Source organism: Anolis sagrei, chromosome 3, assembly GCF_037176765.1.
Source record: "Anolis sagrei isolate rAnoSag1 chromosome 3, rAnoSag1.mat, whole genome shotgun sequence".
NCBI classification, from domain to species: Eukaryota; Metazoa; Chordata; class Lepidosauria; order Squamata; family Dactyloidae; genus Anolis; species Anolis sagrei.
The window spans coordinates 266,384,776-266,402,151 of record NC_090023.1 but is presented as its reverse complement, the minus strand read 5'-3'; the positions used below and the strand labels follow the sequence as shown (position 1 = coordinate 266,402,151).

The 17,376-nt window shown below is 43.9% G+C and overlaps 1 protein-coding gene across 2 annotated transcripts in view; it reads left to right on the top strand.

Moving 5' to 3' along the window:
• The first annotated feature begins 2,469 nt into the window (after nucleotides 1–2,469).
• The window catches only part of DIS3L2 (DIS3 like 3'-5' exoribonuclease 2), a 334,011-nt gene continuing 319,104 nt past the window's right edge, over nucleotides 2,470–17,376 (top strand). For both annotated transcript variants that reach the window (XM_060767323.2, XM_060767322.2), the window contains exon 1: nucleotides 2,470–2,594. The gene's annotated coding sequence lies outside the window, so the exon portion shown is untranslated. The remainder of the gene's footprint in view (nucleotides 2,595–17,376) is intronic.

The window sequence follows — 17,376 nt, the reverse complement described above, 5'->3', positions numbered from 1 at the left end:
TGCTGGTGGTCTTTGCTTCTTCCAACACACTGACGTTTGTACGCTTGTCTTTCCAAGAGATTTGCAAGATTTTCCGGAGGCAGCGCTGATGGAATCGTTCCAGGAGTTGCATGTGACATCTGTAGACAGTCCACGTTTCGCAGGCATAGAGCAGGGTTGGGAGGACAATCGCTTTATAGACAAGCACCTTGGTATCCCGACGGATGTCCTGGTCCTCACTCTCTGCTTCATTCGGGAAAATGCTGCACTCGCAGAGCTCAGGCAGTGTTATATTTCGGTGTAGATGTTGACTTTGGTGGAGAGGTGGCTGCCAAGGGAGTGGAAATGGTCAACATTTTCTAATGTTACACCATTAAGCTGTATCTCTGTAATGCTGTAATGGCATTGGGAAGAGGATGGCTGGTATAATGTAATGTAATGGTATAGTATAGTATATATAGTATAGTATATATAGTAGTGGTTGTTGTTGTTCATTCGTTCAGTCGTCTCCGACTCTTTGTGACCTCATGGACCAGCCCACGCCAGAGCTCCCTGTCGGCCGTCACCACCCCCAACTCCTTCAAGGTCAGTCCAGTCACTTCAAGGATGCCATCCATCCATCTTGCCCTTGGTCGGCCCCTCTTCCTTTTGCCTTCCGCTTTCCCCAGCATCATTGTCTTCTCTAGGCTTTGCTGTCTCCTCATGATGTGGCCAAAGGACTTCAACTTTGTCTCTAGTATCTTTCCCTCCAGTGAGCAGTCGGGCTTTATTTCCTGGAGGATGGACTGGTTGGATCTTCTCGCAGTCCAAGGCACTCTCAGCACTTTCCTCCAACACCAGAGCTCAAAAGCATCTCTCTTCCTTCGCTCAGCCTTCCCTAAGGTCCAGCTCTCACTTCCGTAGGTGACTACAGGGAGTACTATGGCTTTGACTAGGCGGATCTTTGTTGCCAGTCTGATGTCTCTACTCTTTACTATAGTAGTGGTATAGTATATATAATACTAATATTGTGCTATGGTAATAATATAATAATGTATTTACATATTACTTGTAAGCTGCTCTGAGTCCCTTTCCGGATGAGAAGGACGGCATATAAAGTCCATTCATAAAAACAAGAGGAGAGATAGAGACTTATGGGATCATTCCAGCGTGGTGTCCTTGGCAAAACTATGAATTCCCCGATTTTGAACTATCTTTTTAGAGTATTTTAGAGAGATCTATCTCATGCAACAGATGGAGCAGCCAGGTAGTTGGTGCAACTAATATATCCTTAATGTAATACCATCTGATCCTGGAAGCCAAGCAGGATCAGCCCTGGCTAGGACTTGGATGGGACCCACAAATCCCAGGTGCTTTGGACTTTTTATTTCAGGGGAACTGACAAAACCACATCTGGGTATTCCTCATATAAGAAAACCTTAAGATATCAACGGGGCACTAGGTTCTTGTAGGTTTTTTTGGGCTATAGGGCCATGTTCTAGAGGCATTTCTCCTGACGTTTCGCCTGCATCTATGGCAAGCATCCTCAGAGGTAGTGAGGTCTGTTGGAAATAGGAAAATGGGTTTATATATCTGAGGAATGACTGGGGTGGGGCAAAGAGCTCTTGTCTGCTGGAGCTAGGTGTGAATGTTTCAGCTGACCACCTTCATTAGCATTTGAAGGCCTGCCTGAGCCTGGGAAAATGTTTTGATGAGAGGAGTTAATATGAAGCAGCTGAAACTGAAGCAGCTCTCTCCTTGGAGTAATCAAACACAGCAGTCCTTAGGTTGTTGTAGGTTATTTCGGGCTATATGGCCATGTTCTAGAGGCATGTCTCCTGACGTTTCACCTGCATCTATGGCAAGCATCCTCAGAGGTAGTGAGATCTGTTGGAACTAGGAAAATGGATTTATATATCTGTGGAATGACCAGGGTGGGACAAAGGACTCTTGTCTGCTGGAGCTAGGTGTGAATGTTTCAACTGACCACCTTGATTAGCATATAATGGCCTGACAGTGCCTGGGGCAAACTTTTGTTGAGAGGTGATTAGATGTCTTTGTTTGTTTCCTCTCTGCTGTTTTGCTGTTGTAATTTTAGAGTTTTTTAATACTGGTAGCCAGATTTTGTTCATTTTCATGGTTTCCTCCTTTCTGTTGAAAGTGTCCACATGCTTGTGGATTTCAGTGGCTTCTCTGTGTAGTCTGACATGGTGGTTGTGAGAGTGGTCCAGCATTTCTGTGTTCTCAAATAAAGTGCTGTGTCCAGGCTGGTTCATCAGGTGCTCTGCTATGGCTGACTTCTCTGGTTGAAGTAGTCTGCAGCGCCTTTCATGTTCCTGCAAGTCCAGGATCCCATGGGAGTCAAACTTCCATTCATTCATTCTGCAGAAGCCTGGAAAACAAGAGAAAGGCTTTTCTTCGCGCATTTCGGAGGTTTCTGGCCCCTCCCGCGGCCCGTAGAGCGCCTTCTCGCTTTCCCAGTCCTCGCGTTCTATTCAGAAGCCTGGCAAAAACTTCGCGCGTTCCAGAAACTTTCGATCCCTCTCGCGACCCGTAGAACCGGAAGGAGAAGGAAACAGGAAGTGGGGGAGTTTTTGAAGCTGCTGCTTTTGGAAGCCAGTGGGGAAGAGAGGCAGGTGAGTCCATTTGAAAGGCTTTGTGGGGCAAGTCGCTTTCCTCGGGCTTCTGGCTCCTCTCTTTCCCTCTCCCTCGCCCCTTTGTCTCTGCTTTTATGGTCCCTATTCATTCAGTTGGAAACACAAATGATCAAGGGTCTGGGGAACAAGCCCTATGAGGAGCGGCTTAAGGAGCTGGGCATGTTTAGCCTGAAGAAGAGAAGGCTGGAGAGGAGATATGATAGCCATGTGTAAATATGTGAGAGGAAGCCACAGGGAGGAGGGAGCAAGCTTGTTTTCTGCTTCCCTGGAGACTAAGATACGGAACAATGGCTTCAAACTACAAGAAAGGAGATTTCATCTGAACTTCCTGACTGTGAGAGCCGTTCAGCAGTGGAACTCTCTGCCCCGGAGTGTGGTGGAGGCTCCTTCTTTGGAAGCTTTTAAACAGAGGCTGGATGGCCATCTGTCAGGGGTGCTTTGAATGCAATATTCCTGCTTCTTGGCAGAATGGGGTTGGACTGGATGGCCCATGAGGTCTCTTCCAACTCTTTGATTCTATGATTCTATGATTTTAATCACCTTACAAAGCAAATTGATATTAGATAAACACAAGAGTACAGACTGTATTGTCATCTAAATGCCAGGGAACTTGGGTGTTTGACCCAACATTTCATAGTATACAATCTGCACTGCATTATTAACACGGTTCGACTCCGCTTTAACTGCTATGGGAATCCTAGGAGTTGTAGTTTGATGAGACACCATCCCTCTTTGGAAGGGAAGGCCAGAGACTTTGTCCATCCAACTCCCAGGATTGCATAGCATTGAGGGGGTTAAAGTAGTCCACGCTCTGGTTACATCCTGTTTAGACTACTGCAACGCTCTCTACGTGGGGTTGCCTTTGAAGACGGCTCGGAAGCTCCAACTAGTCCAACGCTTGGCAGCCATGATTTTAACAGGAGTGGAGCGCAGGGAGCATACAACCCCCCTGTTGCGCTAACTCCACTGGCTACCGATCTGCTACCGGGCTGAATTCAAAGTGCTGGCGTTGGCCTTTAAAGCCCTAAACAGTTCCGGCCCAAGCTACCTATCCGACCGCATCTCTGCCTATGAACCCACCAGGACTTTGAGATCTTCCGGGGAGGCCCTGCTCTCGATCCCGCCTGCTTCTCAAGCACGGCTGGCGGGGACGAGAGATAGGGCCTTCTCGGTGGTGGCTCCTTGGCTGTGGAATACCCTTCCTACGGACATTAGACTAGCACTATCTCTAATGGTATTCCGCAAAAAGGTGAAGACCTGGCAGTTTGAACAGGCGTTCGAATAATTAGTGCAATGATTGGTTAATGAACACTGGAATGGAACAATGGATGACGAATCTGGAACATGTTTTTGATGATGAGACGACAGTGAATGGGGATTGTAGTAACTGTTTATTAATTGTGTAATGTGTTAGGTTGTTAACTGTTTCTATACTGTAGCACTGAATTTTTGCTGTTCGTATTTGTTGTGAACCGCTGTGAGTCGTCTTCGGGCTGAGAACAGTGGTATATAAGTAAAGTAAAGTAAAGTAAATAAATAAATAAATAAATAAATAAAGTGGTGTCAAACTGCATTAATTCTTCAGTGTAGGTGCAGAATCTTTCCTATCTAAAAATATTTATTTATTTATTTATTTTATTTACTTTTATTTTGTATACCGCTCTTCTCAGCCCTTATTTATTTATTTATTTACTTTGCTTCTATACCGCTGTTCTCAGCCCAAGGGCGACTCACAGCGGTGTACAACATAGAAAAGACAAGGTTCAAATTACAGACACAATATAAAATAATCCACCATCCATCACTAACAAAAAACATTATCATCAAAAAACATCATCATTACTACGAAAGCCATTCCGCATTGTCTCATCGTCCAAACCACAATCCAGTATCATTTTCCGTTGTTCCATTCCAATAGTCAATTACCAATTATTGCACTTCTTGTTCGAACGCCTTCTTGAACAGCCAATTTCCTGCGGAATATCATCAGGGAAGGGGCCAGCCTGATGTCCACGGGAAGGGTGTTCCACAGCCGAGGAGCCACTACCGAGAAGGCCCTATCTCTCGTCCCCGCCAGCCGTGCCTGTGAAGCAGGCGGGATCGAGAGCAGGGCCTCCCCGGACGATCTCAAAGTCCTGGTGGGCTCATAGGCCGAGAGGCGGTCAGATAGGTATCTTGGGCCGGAACCGTTTAGGGCTTTATAGGCCAATGCCAGCACCTTAGGCGGCTCAGCAACAGTTTCAGTATACAAAGTACAAGGTTATTGGGTATTTAAAAGCAATCACATAACAAGTTAATTAAACAATAAACATCAATACAACAATACATCAATACATCAATATAACAAATCCATCAGATCTCATCACTAGAATCAGAATCCAGTCTCGTTATCCATTATTCCATGTTCTGCTAATCAATCAATTGCACTGCTTAGTCAAATGCCTGTTCAAACAGCCAGGTCTTCACTTTTCTCCGTAATGTCAGTAAGGAGGGGGCCGAACTGATTAAGCATTTAAAAGCAATAGCATCACAAATCATTAAACATTAATATCGATACATCAGTACATCAATATAACAAATCCATCAGGTCCCATCAATTTATTTATTTATTTATTTTATTTACGGCGCTTATATGCTGCCCTTCTCACCCCGAAGGGGACTCAGAGTGGCTTACAATATATATTTTCATACAATATATTATATTATTAGCATAGTACAATATCAGTATATATTACTATATTGCACTATACCATTATATAGTAATATTATTAGTAATATTACATGTAAATAAATATATAATTATAATTATAATATTGAATTATTATTAATTAATTATCAATGAAATCAGAATCCAAACTCTTTATCCGATATTCCGTGTTCCGATAGTCAATCAATCAATCACACTGCTTAGTCGAATGCCTGTTCAAACAGCCAGGTCTTCACTTTCCTCCGAAATGCCAGCAAGGAGGGGGTCGATCTAATATCTGCAGGAAGGGCGTTCCACAGCCGAGGGGCCACCACTGAGAAGGCCCTGTCTCTCGTCCCCGCCAGGCGTGCTTGTGAAGCCGGCGGGACCGAGAGCAGGGCCTCCCCAGATGATCTTAACGTCCTAACTGATTCATAGGAGGAGATGCGTTCAGACAGATAGGTCAGGCCAGAACCATTTAGGGCTTTAAAGGCTAAAGCCAGCACTTTGAATTACATACAATATAAATATATAATTATAATACCTTCTTCTTCTTCTTCTTCTTATTATTATTATTATATTGCATTACATTATAATATTATAAATATTATATGTATATACAATATATTATATTATATTATTAGAACAGCACAGGAGACAAGGTCCCCACTGCCATATAATCCAGTTCAAATTGGATAATGTGGGATTTTATACAGCTGTGTATAAGGGACCTTCGAATCACAGAATCTTAGCATGTGTATAAGAGTCCCCCAAAGGCCTTCCAGTCCAACCCCCCTTCTTGCAGGCAGGAAGACACTATCTGAGGCCTATTTCACACAGCTATATAAAATCCCACATCATGAGGAGACAGGAAAGCCTAGAGAATACAATTATGCTGGGGAAAGTGGAAGGCAAAAGGAAGAGGGGCCGACCAAGGGCAAGATGGATGGATGGCATCCTTGAAGTGACTGGACTGACCTTGAGGGAGCTGGGGGTGGTAACGGCCGACAGGGAGCTCTGGCGTGGGCTGGTCCATGAGGTCACGAAGAGTCGGAGACGACTGGACGAATGAACAACATATAAAATCCACATTGAATTGGATTATCAGGCAGTGTTGACTCAGATAATCCAGTCGAACCACATATTGTGGATTATCTACCTTGATGGTTTGGATTATATGGCTGTGTCGAAGGGCTCTACGTGACCATGAAGCATGCTGGCACAGGTGTGTTCTGAATCAGCATCTTTCCTTTCAGATAACCCTTGTTGTTACAGATCTGGATTCTGTTCTTTGTGATCCCAAGCAATGGGAGATGCCTAATGAATTTGCCAAATGCCCATCCATTTTCTGTTTAAAAATCTTCAGAAAAGCAGAATCCACCAATTCCCAGGCAGCAGGATATTCCACTGACTGAAAGTTCTCGCCATCAGGAAGCTCTTCCTAATGTTTAGGTGGGATCTCTTTTCCTGTGATTTGAAACCAGGGCTCCATTGTGTCCCTAGTCTCCAGAGCAGGCATGGGCAAACTTGGGCCCTCCAGGTGTTTTGGACTTTAACTCCCACAATTCCTAACAGCCGGTAGGCTGTTAGGAATTGTGGGAGTTGAAGTCCAAAACACCTGGAGGGCCCAAGTTTGCCTATGCCTGTCATAGAGCTTGGCCTCCAGACTTTTGACCAGTTTTGTTAGCCCGTGCATGCTCTAGAGCAGCAGAAAACAAGCTTGCCCCCTTCTCAACTCGACATGTTGAGTTGGTAGTGTAGAAGAACCCTTTAAAGGTTGTTATAGGTTTTTTTCGGGCTATATAGCCATGTTCTAGAGGCATTTTCTCCTGACATTTCGCCTGCATCTATGGCAAGCATCCTCAGAGGTAGTGAGGTCTGTTGGAACTAGGAAAATGGGTTTATATATCTGTGGAATGACCAGGGTGGGGCAAGCCAAGTACCTCCAGAGCTTGGGGTAAAGGCACAGCCAGGCCATCAAATGCTAATCAACGTGGTCAGCTGAAACATTCACACCTAGCTCCAGCAGATAAGAGTCATTCTACAGATATATAAACCCATTTTCCTAGTTCCAATAGACCTCACTACCTCTGGGGATGCTTGCCATAGATGCAGGCGAAAGGTCAGGAGGAAATGCCTCTAGAACATGGACATATAGCCCAAAAAAACCTATAACAACCTTTAAAGGGTTCTTCTACACTACCATATAATCCAGAATAACAAAACAGATAATCCACATCTGCTTTGAACTGCATTATCTGAGGCCCCTTGTACGCTGCCACGTAAAATCCAAATTATTTACCTTGAATTGGATTATCTGGCAGTGTAGACCCAGGGCCCTTCCACACAGCCCTATATCCCAGAATATCAAGGCAGAAAAACCCAGTACCTGCTTTGAACTGGTTTATCTGAGTCCACGTTCAGGTAATGTGGGATTTCCTGCTTTGATATTCTGGGGTATAGGGCTCTGTGGAAGGGCCCCCGGATAATCCAGTTCAAAGCAGATAATCTGGATTTTATACAACTGAGTAGAAGGGGCCACAGACACTATGTCCTGGGAGCTAAATAGAGTTAGCCCTGGTTAGTATTTGGGTGGAAGGGAGACAAGAAACACAGGAGCTGTAGACAGAACCATTTCTGAGGCCCCTTCCACACCGCCAGATAATCCAGTTTATCAAAGCATAAAATCCATTATCTGATTTGACATGGACTATATGAGGCCTCTTCTAAACAGCTGTATAAAGTCCAGATTATCTGATTTGAACTGGATTATATGGCAGTGCAGGCTCAGGTAATCCAGTTCAAAGCAGATAATGTTGATTATTTGTCTTGATATTCTGGATTATATGACAGTGTAGAAGGGCCCGTAGTCTACACTGACATATAATCCAGTTCAAAGCAGACAATGTGGATTTTATACAGCTGTGTAGAAGGAGCTGTTACATCCCGCCTAGACTACTGCAACGCTCTTTACGTGGGGTTGCCTTTGAAGACGGCTCGGAAGCTTCAGCTAGTCCAATGCTCGGCAGCTATGATACTAACAGGAGCGGAGCACAGGGAGCACACAACTCCTCTGCTGCACCAGCTCCACTGGCTGCCGATCTGCTACTGGGCTCAATTCAAAGTGCTGGCGTTGGCCTTTAAAGCCCTAAACGGTTCAGGCCCAAGCTACCTATCCGAACGTATCTCTGCCTATGAACCCACCAGGACTCTAAGATCTTCTGAGGAGGCCCTGCTCTCGATCCCGCCTGCATCACAAGCACGGCTGGCGGGGACAAGGGACAAGGCCTTCTCTGTGGTGGCCCCTCGGCTGTGGAACGCCCTTCCCATGGACATAAGATCAGCTCCGATGTTAATGGTGTTTCGGAAAAAGCTAAAAACCTGGTTGTTCGAACAGGCATTCAGATAAACGGTGCAATGAATATGATGAATATAGGAACGGAATTATAGACGACGAATTGGATCACGATTTTAGTTACGAGAGGCTGTTGTGTTGTTGTTGATGTGCCATTATTGTATATTGTGCTTTCATGGTTTTTAAATCGTTCTGCTATTTTATTATGACTGTTTTTGCTATGCTGTGAGTCGCCTACGGGCTGAGAAACTGTGGTATACAAGCAAAGTAAATAAATAAATAAATAAATAAATATTCCTTGCCTTAAAAAAAACCTCAATGAAATTAATGGGGTTGCCATAAATCGACAGGCAATTTGAAGACACAGCTGTAAAAATCCACATTAAACTGAATTATCTGACAGTATGTACTCAGATAATCCAGTTCAAAGCAGATATTGTGGATGATCTGCCTTGATATTCTGGGCTAAATGGCTGCGTGGAAGGGCCCATGGGATCCACAGGGAAATGAATGTCCATAGACATACACACTTAGGGGTCCTTCCACACAGCCCTATATCCCAGAATATCAAGGCAGAAAATCCCACATTATCTGAGTGCGATATCGTGGGATTTTCTGCCTTGATATTCTGGGATATAGGGCTATGTGGAAAGGCCTTTAAACCCCCACTTTTGTTGACAGAAGACAAAAGGAACGACACCAGAATAGAAATAAAAGGAACTTGAACTCTTTGCTGTCAGGTAAGGAGATGTTTTCAGTGCATCATCCCTAGATAAACATAGTTTCCCAATGTTGACTACAGATAAAGAGGGGTGAAAAGATCTAAGGCAAACATGTGATAATGCCAGCTACGGTTGAGATTCTAATCCACTCTAAGTATATAAGGATCATCAATGAAGTGCTGCAAGTGTATCTCAGAGGAAGGAACTGGTGAAATTTTCGGAGACGGATAGGGTGTGCAGACAATCCTAGACTTCTAGCAAGGTGTGGGTCTATCATACTACCTGATTAACAACACTTTAATTAAACATCTACCGTAATTACATCTGTGTGAAATATAAGTGTATTGTTTTCTTCTTATGGGTATCATTGTCTTAAGTTCTCTTCTTTCTTGGACACTAAAAATTAAGTTCATTCACAGTAGGGATATATCTGTACTACTTGATCAGACAGTAAGATTTCAAACTGGGAAATGGGCTTGATGAGGCTGATTTTGTTTTCAGTTTGTTGCTTTGCTGTCATTTAGGTGTTTTTGTTGCAAGGAGTTTCAATGGGGTTCTGGGCTTTATGAAAAGGAGAGAAGACATGCCCTGCAGATTTTCCCCCCTTTTTACATGCAGACAGAAGTGAAAATTTTAGACCTCCCATTATAGAACAGGTTGAAATCTCTATTAGGTCTAATGTTTTGTTACAACTAGCTCTCCACATTTAATTGGCTTAGGGGTGCAGGACCCCTGCGATAATGGAAAAACAACAAATTAAAAAAGTATTATTGGGTTGTTGTAGGTTTTTTCAGGCTATATGGCCATGGTCTAGAGGCATTCACTACCTCTGAGGATGCTTGCCATAGATGCAGGCGAAACGTCAGGAGAGAATGCCTCTAGACCATGGCCATATAGCCCGAAAAAACCTACAACAACCCACTAAAAAAGTATATGTTTAATGTGGGAGAACATCTCTTGGACTCTCCAGGGCCCCATCTGTAGTCATTGTAGACTCCTATAATGTAGTTAAATAGCATTATATGCTCTGTGGATGGGGCCTAGGTCATCCAGTGCAACTCCAAGGCCAACATCTGATTAAAGTTGACCATAGACTCACCCTGGAGGACCTAGAGAGTTTTAGGCCCCATCTACACCCATCATTTAATGCAGTACAATGCTAGCTTCAAACTACAGCCGCCAGACAACAAGTATTCACAAAGGTGCACTAAAGACCTTAATGTGCACCAGCATTTTATGGTTAATGTATTCTCCATCCTGTCTTTAAACTGGTTCCAGGATTTGCTATGTAGTGATCTGCCCAGTGCAACCACTTTTTTCAATACCAGTTTGAAACTGTGTGAAATGGTCTGTGTAGATGTGCCCTTTGAGAGACCATATTAATCAAATTGGAAAAAAAAACTAAACTTGTAAATGTGGAGTGCTAGCTCTACAATATGAAACAGGTTAAGAAAATGAAGGCTTGTATTGTCGAAGGCTTTCATGGCCGGAATCACTGGGTTGTTGTAGGTTTTTTCGGGCTATATAGCCATGTTCTAAAGGCATTTTCTCCTGACGTTTCGCCTGCATCTATGGCAAGCATCCTCAGAAGTAGTGAGGTCTGTTGGAATTAGGAAAAAGGGTTTATATATCTGTGGAATGACCAGGGTGGGACAAAGGACTCTTGTCTTCTGGAGCTAGGTGTGAAAGCTTGTTTGTCTGTGGTACCTGAGATTTTAAGATAGTTGTTTTTTGTGTAATGAAGCCCACTGGATTGACTTTTTTCGTAATATCTTCCAACTTCGAATCAAAATTTCTGTTGCAGTGGCTTATCGTACCGGGAAGAACATTTTAAAAACTCCACACCTCAATCCAGGATGTTTACTTCACAGAGTTTCTGGTTCACCAGGGACTGTCACATTGTGAAGCGTGATGTTGGGTGGAGAACCACTACCTCTGCATAATTGTCTTTTTGGGAATACTTAATTATCTTGGGTGTGACAGTGAGCCAGAGATGGTATTCCTTTTCTTTTATTGTGAGACTATTTCAGGAGTTCAAAAGAACCCCCCTCCCCCCTTACTGGTCAAGCAGGAGTGGGAGGATGTGCCTCTCAAGAGATTTTTTGACCTACAGCTCCCAGAAGCCCTAGTCATCATAGATAATACTGATGCATTATGTGACTTGTATTGCATTTGCTGGTTCACCAGTAGGCAAGTTTGGATTGGGAGGTTGAGGTATGTTGGGCAGGGCAACACTTGATCCTATTTGCCTGTGCCCTATGTTATTACTTACTGGAATGGGATACCTACCCACATGTTTCTGTATGGAAATACCTGATGGATGATTGGGTGGCTTTAGATGTGCGAGGCATTAGAAAATATCTGCCTTGTAATCATTTTTGAAGTTTTCCTGCATCCCACAGATCTCAAAAACACGTCGGACACATGGATGTCCACAGTGGGGTTGGGCCTAATGTTAATATCAAAAGGGGTGCACGAGTTAGGAGCTGAACTCTCATCTGCCTTGCATTCCTGTGGTTCATTGCTCAAAATTCCTTTCATCTCCACTTTGGCTGTCAGCAGTGAATTAACAGTAAACGGAGAACTTGGGTTATTTTCACATTCTCTTCTAATTAATATGTCCCTCAATCCTAGATTGAGTTCACATACAACCCAATTTGTTTACTTACTTACTTACTAGGCGATCCCTCGTTGGTCTTCCATTATGCGTTTCCTTGTGGGTTCGTAGGTGGCTGTGGAGCCCTATTCTTGACCCGCATCTTCTCCCACAGTGAGGACATTGGTTTCCAGGTGGAAGGCGGTCCCGGTTGGGGTTGGCTTGACGCGCCTTCCTCCTGGCACGTTTCTCTCTTTTGCCCTCCACTCGTGCCTCCTCAAATTCTGTAGCACTGCTGGTCATAGCTGACCTCCAGCTGGAGCGCTCAAGGGCGAGGGCTTCCCAGTTCTCAGTGTCTATGCCAGAGATTTTAAGGTTGACTTTGAGGCCATCTTTAAATCTCTTTTCCTGTCCAACATTCTGTTTTCCATTATTAAGTTCAGAGTAGAGCAACTGCTTTGGGAGGCGGTGGTCAGGCATCCGGACAACGTGGCCGGCCCAGCGGAGTTGATGTTGGAGGACCATCGCTTCAATGCTGGTGGTCTTTGCTTCTTCCAGCACGCTGACGTTTGTCCGCTTGTCTTCCCAGGAGATTTGCAGGATTTTCCGGAGGCAGCGCTGATGGAATCGTTCCAGGAGTTGCATGTGACGACTGTAGACAGTCCACGTTTTGCAGGCATAGAGCAGGGTTGGGAGGACAATAGCTTTGTAGACAAGTACCTTGGTATCCCTACGGATGTCTCGGTCCTCAAACACTCTCTGCTTCATTCAGGAAAATGCTGCACTTGCAGAGCTCAGGCGGTGTTGTATTTTGGTGTTGATGTTGACTTTGGTGGAGAGGTGGCTGCCAAGGTAGCGGAAATGGTCAACATTTTCTAATGTTACACCATTAAGCTGTATCTCTGGCATTGGGGAGGGGATGGCTGGTGACTGCTGGAACAGCACTTTGGTTTTCTCGATGTTCAGTGACAGGCCAAGCTTTGTGTATGTTTCTGCGAAGGTGTTTAGAGTGGCTTGTAGATCTTCTTCTGAATGCGCACAGACGACATTGTCATCAGCATACTGGAGTTCTATAACAGATGTTGTTGTAACCTTGGTTTTGGCTTTCAGTCTGCTGAGGTTAAACAGCTTGCCATCTGTCCGATAGATGACTTCCACTCTGGTGGGAAGCTTCCCGTCAACAAGGTGAAGTATCATAGCAATGAAGATGGAGAATAGAGTTGGGGCAATAACACATCCCTGTTTGACACCTGATTCCACCTTAAATGGGTCACTTTGGGAGCCATTGCTGTCCAAAACTGTTGCCATCATGTCATCTTGGAGGAGCCGCAGAATGTTCACAAATTTGTTAGGGCACCCGATTTTTTGGAGGATGTTTACTATAATGTCTATTGTCATCATGTACCCTATTCATACACATGCAGTTTTCTTGATCATGTAAACTATTGTGCGTAATATATGACATTATTTGTCTTAAAGTCAAACCTGACTTATGCTGATCATATCATACAGTTTTCTTGGTGAGATTTCTTTAGAGCAGTGGTTCCCAAACTGTAGTCCATGGACCGCAAGAACTAAAATATGGTCCACAACCTCACAATTACTACACCGTTACAACGAGAGCAACTGGTCTGGCAAAACCCTCTTTATAATGCCGAGGCTTATTAAATATGGTTTTCTATGGGCAAGCAGATGGCAACTACTGGATTGCATATGCTATGTATGTCAAGCTAAGGCGCAACTTGACAGAAGCAAATACACCAGATACAGCTCTGTAAAATCATGGACTCTGGAGACGTCAGATTACAAGGAAAACTCAGTTTACTAAGCACAGAGCAAAAGCACATCCATCTTCAGCAAGGGACACACAGGAACACATCAGGAAAACTGAAAGTCAAAACAACTCTTTTGCAGCTGCTTAGCTATTCTGCTCCAAGTGGTTAACTCCCTAATTTTTCTCAGCAACAGAGAGCTTATCTTAAGGTCACTCAATCACAGCCTCAGCATAAACATTTCAGCATATCATTACACTCTAAGTGGCATCCATATTGGTAATACAAGAATTACATTTAAAACACACAATTATATCTCAATAAATCCTGACAATGTATCAGAAGCTAGAGCTGATGTGGTCTATCTAATGCAATTTTCTGAATCAGCATCCCAAATAACCAAATTGAATCTAAAGTTGACCAAAAACTAATTCTTAACCCTTTTTGTACTAATGTTGGAGAGTGGTCCCTGGTCAAAGTTGTGAACCACTGCTTTAGAGGATGACTATTATTTTCTTCCTCTGAGGCTGAGGGTTTGTGGAAGGCCCCAAGTTAACCCATGGCTAAGCTGGAATTCAAACCCCTTAGTTCAGTACTCAAGCCACTACACTGGCTCTTGTATAATATATGACCTGTATAATATAGCATACATGATTACAACAGACATCATATTAAAGAAACAGAACTGCATTTGGTTTTAAAACTGAAAATTTGTTATCTTTGCCTGCTGCTTTTGCTTTCCTTCTTTCCCATGTCTACATTGGATTGTAGCATCGTGAGAGCAAGGAGCCGTCTTTTGCCCCGTGCCATGTATACTAATTATGTGGCTGTATAACTGATCATAGCAGTCCTTTGTAACAAAGGGAGGAGGTATGCGTTCCTTCTTATGAGGGAATCTCCACCCTTCCTGTTGAAAGCCCTGTAAATTATTCAGGGGAAAATAACTTGAATTATTTTTGGAGAGCCTGTGGGTAGACATGGTCAGATTTTTGTTCAATGGCAGCTGCTTTAGTTTGACTACATTGACTTAGGAGGAGAGCAAGTGGAAATGATTTGTGAAGGGTTGGGAGAATAATATTGAGCCCAAATGCCTCCCCCTCTGGAAAGGATCCCGTGCGTACATCTCGGGTCATAAACTGGACATTCTTGGATTGCTGCTGCTCCCTTTGACATCGTGTGTCTTCTGATATAATAAAACTACAGAACAAACGAAAGCGCTACCAATACCAACAACCTTTTCCCCATTAAAAGAAATGAAAGGGAAGGCTTGGGCAGGCATTCCAAGTCCTAAATCCAACCCTAGTGTTTTAGTTGAGCATTCTCTGATTGAGAGATCCTGTGTGCATATCAGCCAAGTCGCTTCATGGACATTCCCTGTATCAATAGTAAGGCAAACCTTCTATATTAATAGAGACAATAGTTAGTTTTGGTCAAAGGATATCTAGCCGCCTGCACACCTTCTCTTTTGTCAGTTTTATACTAATTTATGCAATGCTTTTGATACGAAATAAATAAATAAAATAAATAGTAAGACTTGGGCTGAGATTTGGGAGATTTGTGTTCAAGTCCCCATTCCTCTCAGATTGTGGGCCGGTCACGCATAATCTCCCAGGCTGAACAATTGTGCAAGCTTTTTGTGAGGAGGAGGGCGACTAAAACGATCAAGGGTCTGGAGAACAAGCCCTATGAGGAGCGGCTTAAGGAGCTGGGCATGTTTAGCCTGAAGAAGAGAAGGCTGAGAGGAGATATGATAGCCATGTATAAATATGTGAGAGGAAGCCACAGAGAGGAGGGAGCAAGCTTGTTTTCTGCTTCCTTGGAGACTAGGACGCGGAACAATGGCTTCAAACTACAAGAGAGGAGATTCCATCTGAACATTAGGAAGAACTTCCTGACTGTGAGAGCCATTCAGCAGTGGAACTCTCTCCCCGGAGTGTGGTGGAGGCTCCTTCTTTGGAAGCTTTTAAACAGAGGCTGGATGGCCATCTGTCAGGGGTGATTTGAATGCAATATTCCTGCTTCTTGGCAAGGGGTTGGACTGGATAGCCCATGAGGTCTCTTCCAACTCTTTGATTCTATGATTCTATGATTCTATAAGATAGGGAGGAAGAGAGCCACACATAGCATTAGAAAAAAAAAGAAGGAAATTTATACAATACATATGTTTTGGAGAGGCACGTAATGTAATAATAATAATAATAATAATCATCATCATCATCATCTTTATTTATACCCCGCCACCATCTCCCCAAGGGACTTGGAGCGGCTTACATGAGGCCAAGCCCAACAACACATCAATAAAAACAACAGGGAATAAGCAAAATAAACAATACAGTTAATATAACTCACACATAGAGAATAACACACAAGGATTTAAAAACCTATGGCTGGGCCAGATGTAATAGTTAAAACTTTAAAAATAAATGCTGGACATGAACAGAAGATGTATCTAGTAGGAGGGTTTTAAACGAAAAGTAGAGAGCAGTGCAACGGGTAAAGTGCTTCTCAGGATATTTTGCAGGGAATTGTTTCCTTTCCTCAGGGAAGGCACACCGGAACAGCCACGTTTTCAGGCTCCTTCTAAAGATTGCCAATGTGGGGGCTTGTCTGATATCCTTGGAGAGTGAGTTCCAGTTGGGGGGGGGGGCACCATAGAGAAGGCCCTCTCCCTCGTCCCCACCAATCGTGCCTGCGAAGGAGGTGGGAGCGAGACCAGGGCCTTTCCAGGTTATTTATTTATCGTGTCATCAGCAACCATTGTATTACAATTCTAACAGAGCAAAACAAACACAGAGATTAAAAAGAAAAAAAAAGAAAAAAACCACACAGATTTTGCAAATTTGGTATTTGGTTAAATGTCCTTTGACCAGTATCTGGCCACTTGGAGTGCCTCTGGGGTTGCCGCAAGAAGGTCCTCTATTGTGCATGTGGCAGGGCTCAGGGTGCATTGCAGCAGGTGGTCAGTGGTTTGTTCTTCTCCGCACTCGCATGCCGAGGATTCCACCCTGTAGCCCCATTTCTTAAGATTGGCTCTGCATCTCGTGGTGCCAGAGCGCAGTCTGTTCAGCGCCTTCCAAGTCGCCCAGTCTTCTGAGTGCCCAGGGGGGAGTCTCTCATCTGGTATCACCCATGAATTGAGGTGCTGGGTGATTGAAGGTGATTGAAGAGATTGCGTGGGTTCGTATACAGAAATGCGGTCACGCATTAGAGGAGGCTTAAGGAGGTTGCTTCACCCAAAAAGAAAGATACTCGCAAACTAGAAGATGTCCAGAGAAGTGCCACCAAAATGATCAAAGGTTTCGAAACCGAGCCCTATGAGGAGCGGCTTAGGGAACAGGGTATGTTGAGCTGGGAGAAAAGGAGCATTAGGGAGCCAAAGTGGTTTGGGCATTGGCCTGTGACTCTGGAGACCGAGGTTTCAATCCCAGCTTGGTCATGGAAACTCATTGAGTGATCTTGAGGAAGCCAGCCTTTCAGCCTCAGGAAAGGCAAACCTCTTCCGAACAAATCTTGCCTCCTCTATGTGATGTTTGTCTGTTGTGTAATGTATTGTTTTAGAACATGAAGCACGATATGTCTTATTCGATTTGCAGTTTCCTTATCTCTATATACCTAGAGTAGTGCTAAGAA